At 41.3% G+C, this 17,736-nt stretch overlaps 1 protein-coding gene across 7 annotated transcripts in view; it reads right to left on the bottom strand.

The window, feature by feature from the left end:
- The window catches only part of FOCAD (focadhesin), a 117,061-nt gene extending 116,060 nt beyond the window's left edge, over window positions 1–1,001 (bottom strand). For 3 of the 7 annotated variants that reach the window (XM_080573262.1, XM_080573269.1, XM_080573268.1), the window contains exon 1: window positions 846–1,001. The gene's annotated coding sequence lies outside the window, so the exon portion shown is untranslated. Of the gene's footprint in view, window positions 1–228; window positions 362–835 lie in introns of all 7 variants that reach the window. The other 4 variants (XM_080573264.1, XM_080573263.1, XM_080573267.1 and 1 more) reach the window with 3 other exon arrangements.
- Window positions 1,002–17,736: the final 16,735 nt, after the last annotated feature.

Raw genomic sequence — 17,736 nt, 5'->3', positions numbered from 1 at the left:
TCGCACCTTCAGATCCGGCCCATGCCAGTTTGCTAAAGGTCATTATTACAAGTTAAGCTAAATAACAAAACGCAGAAAACCATCACTCAGACCACATTTAGTGCGTTTTGCTTATTACTAAGGACTGACGACCCAAACTGGTGTTCCTCCCAAGCCAGAGCACGAGGACACACGTGCACACTGTCAAACACCGCCCCTGCTCACACGTGCCACGTCCACAGCGCTTACACCAGAGGAAAGCCTCAGAAAAGCTGGCCGTGCTGGTCCTGCCGTGCTGGTCCTGCCGTGCTGGTCCTGCCGTGCTGGCTCCTGCGATACCTAGCGCACACCGACCCTTGGCAGCAGGGTGGGCCCACTCGCACTGCGGGAAGACAAGGATGAGCTACAGAACTACCCCCCAATGTGCTATCACAGTCATGCGTAAAGGCCCAGAGTAAGGAAGAGCGAGTCGTTTGAATGAAAGCAGCTCCTACAGTCACTAACGTGGCAGGCTTTAAGCCGGGGCGGGTTTGGCAGCACCAGCCCCATATCCTGTCCCGTGCCCTGTAAGGCCTCAGGCACTCAGAGGCAGCACACGCCTGCCAGCCGGCCGCAGGAGCAAAGGAGACAAAATTCGGTCCCCCAGACACCCGCTAACAGCCACAGACAGCACAAAGGCGGGCACGCAGCACTTCACGGCGTCTCGAATTAACTTGTCGGGGCTCCCTGCTCTTGTTTCGGGTCGCTCGTTCACCGTAAAGCGCTGAGTAACGGCGGCAGCCGCCACGGCGCCGCGCCGGCCCACGGCCGTGCCTGCACCGCCCCGGCCCCCTCCCGCTCCCTCACCCCACCCCACCTCAGCTCACCTCGCCCGGCCCGGCCCCGGCACCCGGTGCCCGGTCCCGGCCAGCTCCCGGCGGCGGGGCCCGGCAGCGTGCGGCGGGGACAACCCCGGCGGCCGAGGGCGTCTGCGCGGCGGCCGGCGCCTGCGCCCCGGCTCGGGGTGGCGCCCGCCCCGCCTTGAGGGGAGGGAGGTTGGGGCCGCAAGGGGCTGAGGGGGGCGAGGGGTGGTGGCGCGGTGCGTGAAGGTCGCCACGGGAAGCGTTGGGACCCGTGGGTGCCTGGATGGGCGGCACTCATCGGCAGCACCGCGCCCTGTGCAGGCACTGCCCGGCACTGCTCGCAGTCGGGTAAATCTGTCTTGTTTTCACACAGTGCTGTCACAGAATCGTAGAGTCACTGGCGTTGGAAAGACCTCCAAGATCATCTGGTCCAACCGTCCCCCCACCACCACTATCGTCCGCTAAGCCATGTCCCTAAGCACCACGTCCAACCTTTCCCTAAACACCCCCAGGGACGGTGACTCCACCACCTCCCTGAGCAACCCGTTCCAATGCCTGACTGCGCTTTCTGAGAAGAGACGTAGTGGGTCGGTGCCAAGCCACCACAATGCCTCACCACCATGACGCCTCACCGCCACAATGCCTCACGGCTGACCCACGGTGGTGGCACCTCAAGGGCAAGATGGCTTCCCCAGGGAGCTTCCCCAAGAAGCTGCATCAACAGAGCTTGGCCCCCGGCCCAGGCACTGGCCCACGCAGGCACTGCGGGTCCAGGATTTTGCGTGGGATGTGGTGGAGTGAATCCTTGAATTCTAGCAGGGAGTGTGAATTCTGCCAGTCTTCTGGTAGGTTGGTGCCTGTCAATCCAAAGTTAAATGCAGGCTTAACTCCAAAAAGTTACACAGAAACAATAAGTTTTACACAGAAACAATGAGACAACAATAAACAATAATAACAACAATATAATAACAACAATAATAAACTTACACAGAAACAATAAGATTTCTTGGGTTGAAAAGGATGAGGGAGTTCGTGATACATTCTCTAAACATGGAAATTAACATCTTCAACAGATTCAAAATTACTGCAGAATGAGTCTCTTCAACCTTCTAAACGGTTTGAGAGGAACAATGATCAGAATGCTATGCAGAAATCAGGAAGAGACTGGACATGAAGAAAAAATGATTTCCTTTTTGCTGCATGTTACACACCTTTCTCATTTACAGATCCTTCCAGACCTCGGAGAGAAGAATGGCTTAGTTTAAGCTCCGTCGTGATGGGTTTTGGCAACCCCAGTGTTACTAACAGGTTGAAAGCTCCACACAGCTAAGACAGCTGAGGGGTTGTATTCTCAGTTAAGATTAGTATTTAAACAGAAAACAGCACTTTATTCCTCAACATGGAAACAACAGGAAAGTTCTGCAAGACATGTCATTAATAACATCAAAATGACTTTCTCCAGAATTATCGTAAGAAAAAGCAAAAATCACAAATGTTTTGAGAGAAGTTATTTTGGAAAGTGCTATATTATTCTGCAGAGTAACTCAAGGGTATGTACTGCAAATTGGTTTGAGTTGAAGGAAGTAAAATGCCAACAAACGTGAAACAGAAGTAAATGTAAGTAAGTCTGTCCTATTTTTAAACAGTTGCTTAGATAGGCATTGCTTAGAATCTTAATTTATTGAAACCAGGTTCACCAATAAAAGCTATACACAGTTTTCCAGGATCCCAGAGGTCCTGTCCTATGGAACTGGTCGGAATGCACATACTGATGCTTCAAGAGCTAGAAAAAGCCCAAATGTCACCCAGTGGACAAAACTATATTTTCCTGAGCTGCCTACATGTGTACATGCACAATGAAGATCAGTCAGATGCCTTAGATTGTGTAGACTTTTGTTTTGTCTACATGACTTCACAGTAATTTTTTTTTTTTTTTTTGCGAATGGCATGTACAATTATTTGTAGTGTGGCTTTGGGTTTGTTATACTGAGCCCACAATGGGCTCACAACTTACCTTGCTGCTGAAACTGCCATACCCCAAGATCACCTGAAAGGTCGTGTAGGCCCTTTCACAGGGGGTACATTTCAGTCTGTCTCCAGGTAACCTTTAACAATGGCATGAATCAAAAATCAGTCTCCTCTTCCCATTTCCTCCTTTCTGCCTCGTGCGGGGAGCATCTCACCATTGACCAGTTGGTTCATTATTGTTCTGTTTGCTTAGAACATGTGTGATGCTTCAGTTCTCATTTTCTCCATTTAGTTCTTGTATCACGGTAGGACATTCACGGCCCTTATTTATGCCTTCTGGTACTCTGTTGTGTCAGTAGTATAAATGACAACTAGACCCAAAGCCTGTTAAATTGGTCTATGAAATCATTGAATCTTAAATATGTTTAAAAAAAATACATTTAATGGTGTTTTATAAGTAAGTATAAATGGATGTACAACATTCAAGGTGTTGTGTACTTAGGAAGTCTTCATTATTTAGTCAGGCTTGAGAAATAAAATCTAAGCAGAGAGTGAAAAGCCTGTACAGTGGACCAAGTAATAATTTTGGACATTCCTATTTTTCCTTAAAAGCAGAAAAAAGGCATAATGGACTTGATTTTCTTGAAGGATTTTAGGCCTTTATGTGCTGACCAGATTAAGTTGTGAGAATTTTAATGTGGGTTTGCCCCATCACAGTAAGTTTGTCTCTGTGAAGGGGTTGCATTGCCAAGCATTTTTCCTGTGGAAGAGGGCACTCAAGGTTGCCACCACTGCGTGGGGGGGCAAATGGCAGGCAGAGACAGTGTGGGGCTCTTTTTGCCACTCCGTATGGAACAGTCAACAACAGATGGCTCAATAAAATAGTTGTTTTAATAATATAGAATAAAAAGAAGAATACAGATAGGAAGGTAATCTCACATCCCTTCAGACGGTAGAAATTCTGCATTCGTGCAGATTCAAGTCTGAGATGGATTTTCCTGCAGGGCACTGCACAAATCCCATCTATGGAGAGGAGTTCCTCCTTTTTGGTTGTTGAAGCTATTATATAGTATTCTTTCAAGAAAACAACTATGCTCAAAGCAATTGTTTGCGTGAGAACTTTCTGCTGTGCTTGAGGTAAGGGCAAGGCCGTGCAGGTGACAGTCGCTGGTAACAACTGGGAGCTGCCTGCAGGCTTCTCTGGTACAATGGGCTGGCTGAGGTTGTCCTTTGGCCAGGGGACCTGTGCAGCACAAGGTGGGCCTAAAGGCCATGTTGAACATGCAGCATAGCACAGGTCTGCACCTACTGAGGCCAGATGTTACGCGGCTCACCGACTTACCAGTGTACAGTGGTCTCTGGTCAGGGTCACTGCATTCCACTCCTTAATTCATGTGGAATCACAGAATGGTTAGGGTTGGAAGAGACCTTAAAGATCATCTAATTCGAACCCCCCTGCCATGAGCAGGGACGCCTTCCACGTACCCATCACCTTTCCCAACAACGTTGTAAATTACAGAATATATAGTAATATGCAGCCTTCTTCAACCCAAAGTATAAGGCCCAGTAGAGCAGACGTGGCCTCTTCAAGGTCACTAACTCCTCAGATGCACAGTCTTCTGCAGTGCTCCCGATACCCCTCATCAGGTTCTTGCCTTACATGCTGCTGGGGCAGACAGTGGGTGAGTCCCAACTGCAGTTGGATACAGTCTTGCAATGGGATTGTGGATGCCTTTGGTGTGCTCCTCTGTTGTTTTGCTTCCCATTTATTTTACTTACCACTGTAAAGATTATTTTTTTGTTGGTGTTGCTGTGTAGCCTTTTGGGTAACCAGCTTTTCTATTTTTGAATCTGCCACTTTGCAGAGCTTGGCTAGACTGGTATATTGTATCCCAGTAGCGTATTAGCCAAGGAAACTTCTCTGTCCGTGTTTCAGCGCTGTTTTATTCCCAAGAGCGGAGACCCCTGGTCTCAGTACAGTACTAAATAAAAGTCTGCTATTGCCCAAATGAGCACTGGCCAAAATGGTTTGCAATTAGATTAAAATTACAAAGACATCTCTGAAGAGGAAAGGAGTAAATATCCTTTTAATTTATTTTTTGGTGCTGAAAGGTCTAATTCTGTTTATACTGAGAAGCATCTGTCTTTGAGAAGCAGATCACCAGAGTGGCTTCATGCTTGGTTCATGATATCAGTAATACCACATTCGTTCTCTGGGTTCATTAACTCTGTTGCCTAATTCCCAGCACTGTTTCAAAATCCTGAGTTTCCTGTAAGTCAACTGAGGACATTAATGAATCATGGTATTAAATGTAAGAATATACATAACCCAAACACTCTAGCAAAGGGCTTTTGTTAGCTCCAGCAAGTCATTTTTGGCTTGAGACAAAGGGGATCTATCTAATCCATATGGAGCCATTTACTGTCCTATGGTCTCTATCTGTTTTAATAACATTTTTTTCTATACCTGGATCTCAAAAGAAGAAACAAAGCAGAAGATCCTTTAATGGACATGCTTAAATTCATGAAGAGTGATTTTTATTTGATTTTTTTGACAGTCTTCCAACTTTCATGTCTTCTGGAGCCTGGCTTTAAACTTAGATATATTTTCTGTAGTTCCTTCCTTCGAGTGGCATCCTTAGCTTCCAAGGTCTTCCATTAAGATAAAAGAAATACTTGGGAGTCATTAGGGCAGCATCCGTGCCAGAGTTATAATTGGGTTTGATTCAAAGCCGCTTATACCCACTGCAGATTATGCTGCCAAATCTGTGTTTGCTAGTCATATTTGGAAGAAATTTGACGCCTCTGGGAGGTGTCGCCAACATTGTTTCCTGACAGTCTTAATGTGGCCTGTTATACAAAAAAACAATTAAAATAGAACTCAGGTTGGATTTGGCTCCCAAACAGGATTGCCACCCTTCAGTTCCTGAGACAAGAGACATTGTGAAGGTCAGTGAATCCACGAAAACTGCCCTACTCACTGGCCTGTGAATTCTGTTCCAGGGAGAGAAACTGCACAGGAGTGACTGGCTCCAGTTACACTTTTTCTATGATTTTCTGAGTCGCTTTATCAGGGGACAGTCATCCCATGAGGGGTGATGTGCCAGCAGCACCCTTCAAGAACTGCCAGAAGGTTCTCTTGGCAGCTTTTTAATGTGCTGTGAGATCTCCCAGCGAAGGATATTATCCAAATGAAAATCATACAGTCACAACACTGATAATGGCCCAATCTGCATACCTCATTTCTTGTATCACATTTCATATATGCCAGAAAATAATTCTGTCTTTAAAAATGAAAAAAAAAAAAGGAGTAAGGAAAGTCCCAGTTTAGAAATCAACAGCAGCAAAGCTTGCTATTAGTAAAATGTATTTATTTTAAATTTTTTTATTTCTAAATTATTATTATATCTCTTTTATTATAAAAGAGATTTATTTCTCTTAGGCCTGGTAATAAAACACAGTTTTAGCAAATGGGCCTAATCAGCTAATACTAAGAATAAGGCTGATTTTAAACACATTAAACTTTCAGATGCAGCTGTTTTTACTGCAAACTGTAGTCAGTTATGAAAGGCCATCACAACACACACACACACACAGCTTCCATGGACTTACATGAAAATTCAACATGTAGAATGAGGGTAGAATTGAACTGGAAGTTCCTAACTTGTATCCTCCAGCCTGTTGAGATTAATGACAGTTGAAGGTGCTTAACACCTGCCAGGGAGTGCTTTTTAGCTCACAAGATTAGGTTTGAAATGCCTTCCAGAACCTTAAAGTTACATAGATAAAATTTCTCTTTGTGGTAGTGCAAGCGAGACCCGCAGAAGAGCTTGGATGCATATACTCATCCATCTCCTGTTTTGTTGAAGAGCGATGTAGAAAGTTTGAGACTAATTCTTGGCAAAGGCTAACCTCTAACACTGGAGCATTTCAGTTTCCCATTGATTGTAGTGACTGGCTGAGAGTGCCAAGATTTGGGGTATTAAATCCTAAATATGTCAAGATTTTCTCTAAAAATAAAAAGTAAAAAAAGAAATATAACCTAAATTGTCTTTTCTCATCTGGTATTTTTATTGGATGTAGTTCTCATGTCTTACCTAATGTGAATTGTAATACATATATTTGTAGTTTTTAGTTCAGATATGCCTATAAAATGAATGCCGAATTACATATTTCATCCCTTACTTTTGGTTAGTTGCTCCAAAAGCATCTAATAAACCCTCAAGGCAGTTATGCTTATGTGTAGGGGCATATTTCAAGGTCTTGTTGGCAAAGATGTGATACTTCGTAGTTTCATGCGCACCGGGAATTTTTCTTTAGGAATCCTGTCATCATTTGATATTGCTTGGGAGATGACTGAATGAGCATCTACACCTGACCTACCACTACAGAGTATTTCCATAATTTAGTATATTAAAGATCCGGTTCTTGTATGTGTCCTCTTCCCCAGGGAAAGGGGACCTGACACCTGCTACATGGTTGCATGGTGAAATTTTCTATCTACTCCGTCAGTATTACTTGCCCTCGCCCTTACATTTGAATAGCGTGCCTGAGCACTACTAAGTCATTTATCTGGCTGAGCAATATTCTAGAATTTAAACATTTACTGATTTATTAATCTGATTTTGGTTTTGAGCATATAAGAATGACAATTGTAAGTAGATTTAAATGGGTGAGACATGACCGTGGCTAAAACAAAGGGAATCCAAGAAGCTTTTAATACTGTGCAGTTTCACTTTATAGATTTCCTTTCTGCATTTTGTGGTCTCTTATTCTTGAAAAACTCTAATTTGCTTCCAGTATTCCTGTCTGTAAAGCTGCCAGTGGCTTTGGGAGTGCATAGTGGAATCTACGGAGAGTTTGGCCCCAAGGAATTGCACTTGTCATCTTGTAAGCTACATTTAAAATATCCTAATTCTGAATTTCTTTTTCAACCAAACATGCATGGGCTATCCCACTACTAATTTCAATAAAAGTCTTCAGTAGAATCACAGAATCATTATGGTTGGAAAAGACCTCCAAGATCATCTGGTCCAACCATGCCCCTACCACCAATGTCACCCACTAAACCATGTCCCTAAGCACCAGGTCCAAACTTTCCTTGAACACCCCCAGGGACGGTGACACCACCACCTCCCTGGGCACCCCTTCCAATGCCTGACTCCCATAACATTCTCACAAACTGGAGATTATGGACCAGATAAGAAGAGACTGAGGTGTACTGAAAGTTGGCTGAACTGCTAAGCTCAAAGGTTTGTGATCTTTGGAAAGTCTAGTTGGGGGCCAGTCTGCAGTGGTGTAGACCAGGGGTTGACACTAGGGTGAATACAGCTTGAAATTGGCAAGAGTGATTCAGGTAAGCTCAGCTACATTCTTAACAATGATTTGTTGGATCCGATTTTTAGAAAGAACATTTAATGTCTTTCCAGAAAGCTAGAATAGTACTTTGAAGTAAGAATTGATGTTCTATGTGCATACTTACACAAACATGAAGTTAAAATCTCAGTGTTGATTTGTAACACGGGTTGATCAAAGTTACAAGATAGCATGTCTTCTGGATGCTCATTTGTTGACTATTAATAATTCTGAAGTATCTTTATTTGGACACCAGAATGCAAGTGGTAAATCAAAACCTGAGCAGTGACTTTCAAAAGCATGTAACATCTTCAAACAGCCAAGTGTTTTGAAGATATTTCTGCAAATTCTTGGTATCCTCCCTGCCAACTTTTACATTCCCATAAGTTTCTGAAGTCCCCTGAAGCTGTAATTTTGAAAACATATTTCGTATTATGGGAACATTTTGATCAGTAAGGTGTTCCCATATTCAATGGAAATATAGTCTATATATTCTAATCCCTATTCTGCAATCAAGATAAAAGATTGCCAGCTGTAGCAAACCAAGGCATAAGACTAGGGTACAAGTGATGTCAAAACAACAAACCATGTTCTTCTTTCATATATACAATGCAGCAGAGCAAGACCTGAGAAGGATTAAAGGGTTGCTGTTAAGGATGTGATTTAGATTGATTTATGCCTCAGCTACAATTTTAAACATAAAAGTGCCTACTTGAAACAAGCATACAAAAAAAAAAAACCCTTTCTTTTGTTTGTTTGATTGGTTGTTGTTGTTGTTGTTGTTGTTTTTACTTTATCACATTTCAGGCTGCATGAGATTAAAATTACTGTCCTCATCATCCACTTGCCTAAGTCCTGGTACTGTCCCAGTAACCTTAATTTCATGGACAGCTTACTTCAGAGCAATATGCCTATACAATTCTGCCAATTGCAAATGCACAGAGATTTCAGAAAGGAGGACTGTATTGTGTCAGCCAGCACAGACATTTCAGTTATCAGAATAATGCTCTGTGATTCTTATCCAAGAGCAGCAGGATCTAGTTATTTCTGCAGCCAAGCGTGAAGGTGAAGCACTTGAGTATTTTGAGAAAAAAAGGCTTATTTTACAAAATATGTAAATAATGACTTTTGTTTCTATGTGCTCAAAAAGCTCTGCAACTGGATTAGTTTTATGGGTAGCTTCTGAGTTGGGGTGAAGGGCAATACTGAGAATTCCTGTGATGAGGACAAACCTCTGGGTCAGGTTTTATATGAAGGGCAGAACTGTGATATAGACCTTCAGATACATACTTGTTAGGTGCTGTGCAGAGTCACCACTTCCCTGCTTCCCTGCAGCCAGAGTCAGGAAACAAGAGAGAAGAGGACAATGCAGGTGGTGCCTATGGTGCACAAGGAAGCATGGATCAATGGCAGGGATTAAGGCCTCCTTAGTCTTAAGTGAGAGTTTAATTTTACTGTTCCCATTAAAATCCACTGGATTTCACCTGAACTATCAATACAAAGATGAAAACTAAGAGCCGGTGTGAGCCTTTCTTGGCCAATTCTGTGAGTACTCATACTTCTTTCCACATAAGCAATGGTAACGATATGACAGGCACCAGCAGTGTAAGCGAAGACTAATGAAATGAGTGAATTTTTATACTTCTGTCTTTTACTTGGTTGTAATTATTATTATTATTATTATTATTATTATTATTATTATTATTATATATTTTACTGTCAGTTACATTTTTGAGGGACCTTTTAGAGCAATGTTTCTGATGGCTTATGTTTTCTGGGCTTATTGGAGTTACCAGTTCCTCTGTCTCTGTTTGAGACAGCAATCTGGAACCTTCAAGATTTTCATTCATTATTAACTCAATCACTTGTATTGAAACTATTTCCAGTGTTTCCACTGAGATCCATTATAGTAGTTTAAACACTTCTTGTACCTGAACTTTCCATCTTTTGTTGGCCCTACAAAGTGTCTCTGAAACTCATTCCCACCGAACAGAGGCCTTTAGTGCAAGAAAATTCTGGAATCTGTCCCCTCTTTCTAGACTCTAAAAGCAGATTATTTATGATCCAACTACTCCCCAAAAGACTTGTGTGCTTTGTGGCATCCATTTTCATAGTGATGCCCCTTTTTACCCTGGTTTCTCTCAAATATTTTTATTCACAGAGGGATGCAAGTAAAGAACAGTGATCACTGATGCTCTAGAAAACCATTGCTCTCTCTATTTGTGTATATAATAGTATACATATGTCACACATATATTTGTATGTACTTGCACTTTGACATGGATAAAACTGACAGTTGTGATCGGTTTTAAAAACACTGTAGTGAATGGATAAATGAGGAACAGGTTAAAAAGAGGCAATGGAGTACTGATAGGTGGAAATTGCAGTTGATCAGGACACCATGTTTTTGCATTGTATCTTGTGGAGAACTGGCGAGTTATAACCGAAATTATAAATATATGGAAAAGTATCTGGAACTAAAGTCATATGGTGATGGAAAGTCTTCTGATAGGAAATTCATTGTGCATTGAGGGGTGCCTATGATTAGGAGGAGCGTAAACGGAGTGCAGCTGTTCTAGTGCTAAGGTCTGCTGAATTCAATGGACCACACAGAGCTTATATGGAAGGGTTTCAGAAATCTGTGTGGCAAATAAGAATGTAGAGGCTGCAGCTCCCCTCTGTCCCCTTCTAGCAGCTGGCAAAGCATTTCCACCCTATCTTAATTCTGCCTTGCTCCCCTCTGTGCCTTCATAAAAATTATGTCCAGCTTTTGTGTAATGCTCTGATTGCTAGCTGGTTCCCAACCTGGCTCCCAAACATCCATATGTTGAGCAGCCTTTCTTTAAAACATCATAATGTGTAGAAATAGCTATTTCTTATTCATATGATTTCTATTTAGATTTCTGATATATGCCTACCTAGCTTCTAAGACCAGACTTCTGCAAACAGGCGGAATATATTTCTCAAACTTTGCAATGTTCTTTCAAATTCCACATTTCTCAAACATTTCTTATTGTTCAACTAGCTGTGAATTTTGGTCTCTCTGCTCTCCCATGCTACTTTTGATTTTATATATATATATATATATATTTTTTTTAGGGCCAATATTTGTCTTCACTGGTTTTAACTGCTTGCTCTACTGGAAAACATTATTTTTTTTGTTTTTGTTAGGCATGTCATTTAATCTCTTTTTGTTCCAATTACCCATCCATTAAGTGGGGCTAAAACTACTTTCTGAGTCACAGTATTGATGTAATGATGAGTTCATTAAAGATGAGGACAACTGAGACCCTATGGCTATGTAAGTACATGTCTCTGATACATAATTTTGCTTTTCCTCATTAGTTTCTCTCCAAGGTAATGGTAAGCCATTCTAGTTTCTCACTCACTTTCTGGTAATACTGGCTGTTTCTTGGTTCTGGCCACAGAAAGTGTGAATACAATCTGCTCAACCTCTCTGATACTCTTGTAACTAAGCTCTAGCATAAGACAAGTATTCAGTGCCCAAGACACAATGATCACCTTATGTGTAAACTCCTATTTTGGGCAATGTTAGCTTACATGCATAGTATAATGGCCAGGACAAGAACCTGATGCAGACTGAGGACAATTGCATAAATCCTTTAAATATTTAGTTTATTTCTGGCAAGGAAATCTCCCTTCAGGCAAAGAACCAAGCAGACTGATTTTGGTAAAACTATTCCTTAATAAGTTCTTTGCATGTATGATCAGACTCTGTCCTGGCTACACCTGTGGAAATCCAGAGGAGGTTCTCTGAATTCATTCATTACCCAGGCTTAAACTGACTGCAGAATATGATTGTGTTTCTTTGTATAACAGGAGTATTTCCTGTAGGGGCTACATCGTTGTGAGGAAATCAAAAACTAAATACTTCCTTGTAGGTCTCTCAACATGACTTTCCACTCCAAACAGATTTCCTTGTGTGTCCCTAGAGGCCTTTAATTTTTTTATTTTATTATTTTTTTTTTTACTTTGCATAGTGTAATATTGTGCATAGCCAATACTCTCTTTATACATTTATCCTTTGTCATTACTACCTCCCCCTGAGGTGGCTGGTGGTGAGTTATAAACTATTTTATATTGTTTTCTAAAATACGCAGACGTTTCTCTTAAAGGTCTTTCCCACTGACTAGTGGTTTAATATGTTACAAGCTAAAGCGCTTATTTTCTTTTTGATTCGTGAGTAGAAATGGACAAGCCAATAAAACCTCAAAACAGGCGCACACTTGGCCCAAGCTGCTTGGCATTTGTCCAGTCTATATAGCTAACTCAGAAAAGAGCCAGCCCAGTGAGAGTATTTTGCCATTAGTTCCTGGCAGCCAGAGTGGCATTACAGAGCAGCTTATACACATCCTTTGTCATATGCGTAAGATCAGCTGTAGGCTCATTTTAAGTTTTGGCTCTGGTTCAGACTAACATCTTAACATTGCAATCAAAGTATCTGGCTTGGAACAGGACCGGGCTATGATTTTATATATTGTCTGCATAAGGAAATTAAAAGATCCCAAATAAAGAGAAATTCTGACTGATGATATATTTAGAAGGCATTGTGGTTTCCTTTATCGCCAGTAATATTAGCTGTTTCAGCTAGTTGTGTTTTTAAAACAAGGCCCATGTAAAAGTCAGTCCATATATTTGAGTCACAGAAAGTGAACTTTGAAAAGTTAATTTTAAACAGCTGCGTTTGAAACACTGAAGACAATTTAGTGTGTCTGAGTGACTTGGGAAACAATTTCATTTTTTAGTGACACAAGATATTTTTGGCTTGTTTAAGAAAATAATAGAGAAAGGCCATGTTCCTTTCAGCCTTGTGTGGAATCAACAAGAATATAGTTATGAAATGTGGCCCTTGTTAGGTCAATTGCAGTGTTGCATTCACACAGCTACATGGCTTCCAGAGTTAGCTGTGCACTGAGCCAAAATGTTTACTCATGTTCCTATCATGTTCCTTCTAAGAGGGGGAGCTGGGATCACACTTCACAGTATGTGTGAAGGTGTCTTGATATAGGGTCTGGTGCCTACTGGGAAGCCTGTAGCTACGTCAGGTATCTCAGCAGACATAAAGTGTACAAGGATTTTTAGCATTGCAGTGACTGATTGCATGAACAATAATGGTAGTTAAATACCTTTAAGAATATGACCCAAATGTCTCCAATTTTCCAAAGGGAAACTGCAGCTGTACAATTATTCCATGGTAAGCCCTTGTTTAGCAATACTAGACAGTACTACTAGAAAATTGCTGTAACCTTTGTAACTCTGTAGTTCTTTGACCCAGAGTCTCTGCACTTTAATATGCACATAATTGCATCCATCTGCCATAATGAGATCAAAGAATGGTTGTTTTAACTGTTCATCCAAAATGAAAAAGTGATTGCACCAGTTTGTTGGTTAAACAGCTCAGGATCATTCTTTCATTCTGCTTCTGTCAACTGAGGATTATATTCAAGTGTAAAATTGATACATTTTTTAAATGTCCGTAATGGCATCACAACCCCTTCAGCTTAAATACAAATGCTATTTTTTAAAGATTTTTGTTGTTGTTGTTCTAAAAAACAACATTGCTTCACAACTGACATACTAAATAATTCCATTTTCTCTTCAGATTTGAATCTGAGTCTGCAGGCATTTCTGAGTAATCATTAGTGAACCGAATGCCCTCAGTTAAATAGTTAAAAAGAATATAAGAGCGAATAAAGTCAGGTTGAAGTGTTTCCAGTATTACACTGATGTACAACACAAAAAAACACCCTGTATTGGTTTGGTACTGCTTATATTAGTTCAGTCCTGTCCCAAGTCAAAAGGAAAATACTTCTGCCCAAATACATATGAAATAAAATTCAGCAGAGAGGACTCCAAAGGACCATCCAGCCCCCTTCCTTCCTGTAGAATCCCAAGTTATGGAGATGAGTATGGTGTGTGAGTCTCTGCCAGAAAATGCACCAACTTAAGGGAATACAGAAAAGAGAATTGTCTCACAGGTATCTTAAGAATAAATGAATTTTCCACTTACTGCCTGACAACCTTATTTCACCTCATTCACAACCAGAACAAAGGCTAGAACCATCCAAGAAAAAACATCTCGCTTCAGTGGAAGGTTTTGTTTTTTTTTTTTTTCTTCTTCCCTTTATCTTCTATTGGTGAAAGTTAAAAATCCAGCAACCCCGGTTATATAGTGTAGTGGATACTCTTCAGTGTATCTTCATTGTAAATAAGAGCTTTATTCACTCTTATATTTTTTTTAACTATTTAACTGAGGGCAGTCGTTTCACTAATGATTACTCAGAAATGCCTGCAGACTCAGATTCAAATTTGAAATTTGACACCTTCTCTCTCGTTAAACAGGTTCTGATTTCACCACCTGTATTGGAACTCCTGGTAAAAGCCTAATAGGTATTCTGTTTGCCTACACTGTCATGAAAATGTCTCTCACTCTCTTTTGAAGTGACATGAAGTTTTTTTGAAGCTTTACTAATCTATACTCTAATTCTGTTAAAACAAAAATGCCAAAGATGTCATAAAGTAACAAGACAAGACTGCCATTGAAGTGGTTATATATAGTTTTATAGTTTTCAAGAAAAATCTGCGGAGATCCAAAAGGCACTTTGGTTTCTTTACTTCAGCGTAAAATCTAGTAGGAGCACAGAGTCACAGACTTTGTGGAGACAGACGACAGTTCTTTCATATGTCTTATTTGTTCTCTTTTGCAGTATGTAGACCTGATGCTGCCAGGTCTAAAGGAGTTGCTCCTGTCTTAGAATTATTATACTGTGAGGAAAGAAAGAAATCGAATTGTATCTTTTGAGCCTTCTGAGAAAACCAGAGCAAATAAATTTCTGTGTACAGGTATATTTTTTCTAAAATATGTGTTATCATGGCTTTTAACTTGTAAGACAGTAATCAGCTTTGCAGACCTTTAGAATGGGAAATGGTACTTCCATTTCTACCGTGGATCCTGGCAAGTGAATATGCATTCAGGATCAGGCCCACTGTGACTTTTCCTCAAATCTATAGCTGTAGATCATTTGTGCTGTTATACAAAGGGAATCACCAATCTGAGCAGGCCCAAAGCTTATATTGACTAATAAAGGTTTCCAAAACAAACTTGGGAAGAATGATTCAAATCTTGGCAGAAGAAAAAGAACAAGAAGGAGGTGGACAAGAAGTAGAAATATTCCAACTGAAGTGATAGTTTTCTTTTTGTGTTTGATTTGTTTCATCGTCTGCCTTGGTCCTACTTGACAAAACTATGATGACTCACACACAGAGATTGTCCATATTATTTTTTACCATGAAAACTGCATTAAAAAAAAGTGTTTTATTTTTATACGGTATTGTCCTGGTTTTGGCTGGGATAGAGTTAATTTTCTGTCCTGGTTTCACGTGGGACAGGGCTAATTTTCTGTCCCAGTTTCAGCTGGAACAGAGTTAATTTTCTTCCTAGTAGCTGGTATGGTGCTGTGTTTTGGATTTCAGATGAGAATAATGCTGATAACACACCAATGTTTAGGTTGTTGCAGAACAGCACTCACACAGAGCCAAGGCCTTTTCAGCTCCTTGTGCTGACCTGCCAGTGAGGAGGCTGGGGATGCACCGGGAGCTGGGAGGGGACCCAGCCAGGACAGCTGGCCCAGATGGACCAAAGGGATATTCCGTACCATATAATGTCATGCTGAACAATAAACGGGGGTGGCTGGCTGGGGAAGGGGGAGGACACGTTGCTCAGGGACAGGCTGGGCATTGGTTGGTGTGTGGTGAGCAACGTGTGCTTTGTAACAAACAAATAAACAAAAAAGTAAAAATTATTTTACTATTATTATTATTATTATTATTATTATTTTCTTTTTCTCTTCTGTCATATTAAACTGTCTTTCAACTCACAAGCTGTTTTTTTTGTTTTTATTTTTGTTTTTGTTCTTCTATTTTTCTCCATCTCACTGGCAGATGAGGGGGTGAGCAAATGGTACTTAGCTGCCTGTTGGATTAAACTGCAGTAGGTACCCCACAACAGAACATAATTTATTACACAAAGAAGACACAACTTCTGCTGCAGCATAAGAAGCAAATATATTCTTCATGATGTCAAACCATTATGTATATAAGGAAGTCAAAAACAAACAGGCAGTCAAGATCTTTGAAGAGTTGCCCAGGAATGTGGAGAGAGAATGTAAAAGGATTTATTTTGTAGCTGGCAAGATGTATCGAAGACAGAAGTTGATATATAGTGGGATTTTGAACTGCAGTGTCTCCAGCATACATTTCCGTAATAAAATTATGTCTGTACCTGAATATTTTAAGGCAACATTCTGTAGTCCTCAAGTGTTAAAGCTGAGGGTACACAGGGAAAAAGAAAAAAAATAAAATTCTTAGGGATGATACTACAATCAGTGAGTATGGAAATTAATCTGTAGATCTGTTTCAGTAACAAATCTGTATCACTGAGTATTCTTCCACTTTCTACTTTACTACTGACAGTTCAACACATTCAACGTGTTGAGCATGAACATGAATATGTTCAATGTTGAGAGGGGAGATTTAGATTCTCTAATCTAGGAGGAAATTCTTTACTCAGAGGATGGTGAGGCACTTGAACATGTTGCCCAGAGAGTTTGTTGATTCCCCCACCCTGAAGGGTTCAAGGCCGGGCTGGATGGGGCTTTGAGCAACCTGGTCTAGTGGGAGGTGTCCCTGCCCATGGCAGGGGGGTTGGAACTGGATGATCTTTAAGGTCCCTTCCAACCAAACCATTCTATGATGCTTCTGTGATGAAATACCTACAGGAATGAAACTACATTCATATGAAACACTTAATTTTAGGTGACTACATTTAAAAACTGTATCATCTTTATAAAATAAATTATGGTTTACTTACTACTAATTCAACTGCATTTGTGTAATTTTTAAAGGCAGAAATAAGAAAGCAGAAATATGCATCATGATTGTCATAAAACTTACTCTATCTGCCACACTGGCAAGGGAGTGGAAGCCCCACTTTGACAGCAGAAAACTGCATCTTCCCTGTCTTCCCCGTGAATTCTCTGCACAGAACGGCAGAGAGGTTAACGTGTTACACAAAGTGAGAATATAGGCGTTGGAGTGGAAGAGAGAGGAATGGTGTAGTATTGTCATGACTTAAATATCATGCCCTGTTACTGCTCGAAAGTCATTGGTGCTCCATGTTTGTTGTTGGAGTAAGTTCATGCTCTACTCAGCACTGGTGTGGCCTCACCTCAGGTACTGTGTTTAGTTTTGGGCACCACAGTACAAGAAGGACATAAAACTATTAGAGAGGGTAAAAAAACTAAAAGGGGGCAACAAAGATGGTGAAAGGTCTGGAGGGCAAGACGTATGAGGAGCAGCTGAGGCCCCTTGGTTTGCTCAGCCCAGAGCAGAGCAGGCTGAGGGGAGGCCTCATGGCGGCCTGCAGCTCCCTCACGAGGGGAGCGGAGGGGCAGGCGCTGAGCTCTGCTTTCTGGGGACAGCGACAGGACCCGAGGGAACGGCATGGAGCTGGGACAGGGGAGGGTCAGGCTGGGGGTTAGGGAAAGGTTCTGCACCCAGAGGGGGGTCGGGC

The sequence above is a fragment of the Anser brachyrhynchus genome (assembly GCF_964034855.1).
Source record: "Anser brachyrhynchus genome assembly, chromosome: Z".
Lineage (NCBI taxonomy): Eukaryota > Metazoa > Chordata > Aves > Anseriformes > Anatidae > Anser > Anser brachyrhynchus.
The sequence above is the reverse complement of the archived record's forward strand: the minus strand, read 5'-3'. Positions and strand labels throughout refer to the sequence as shown.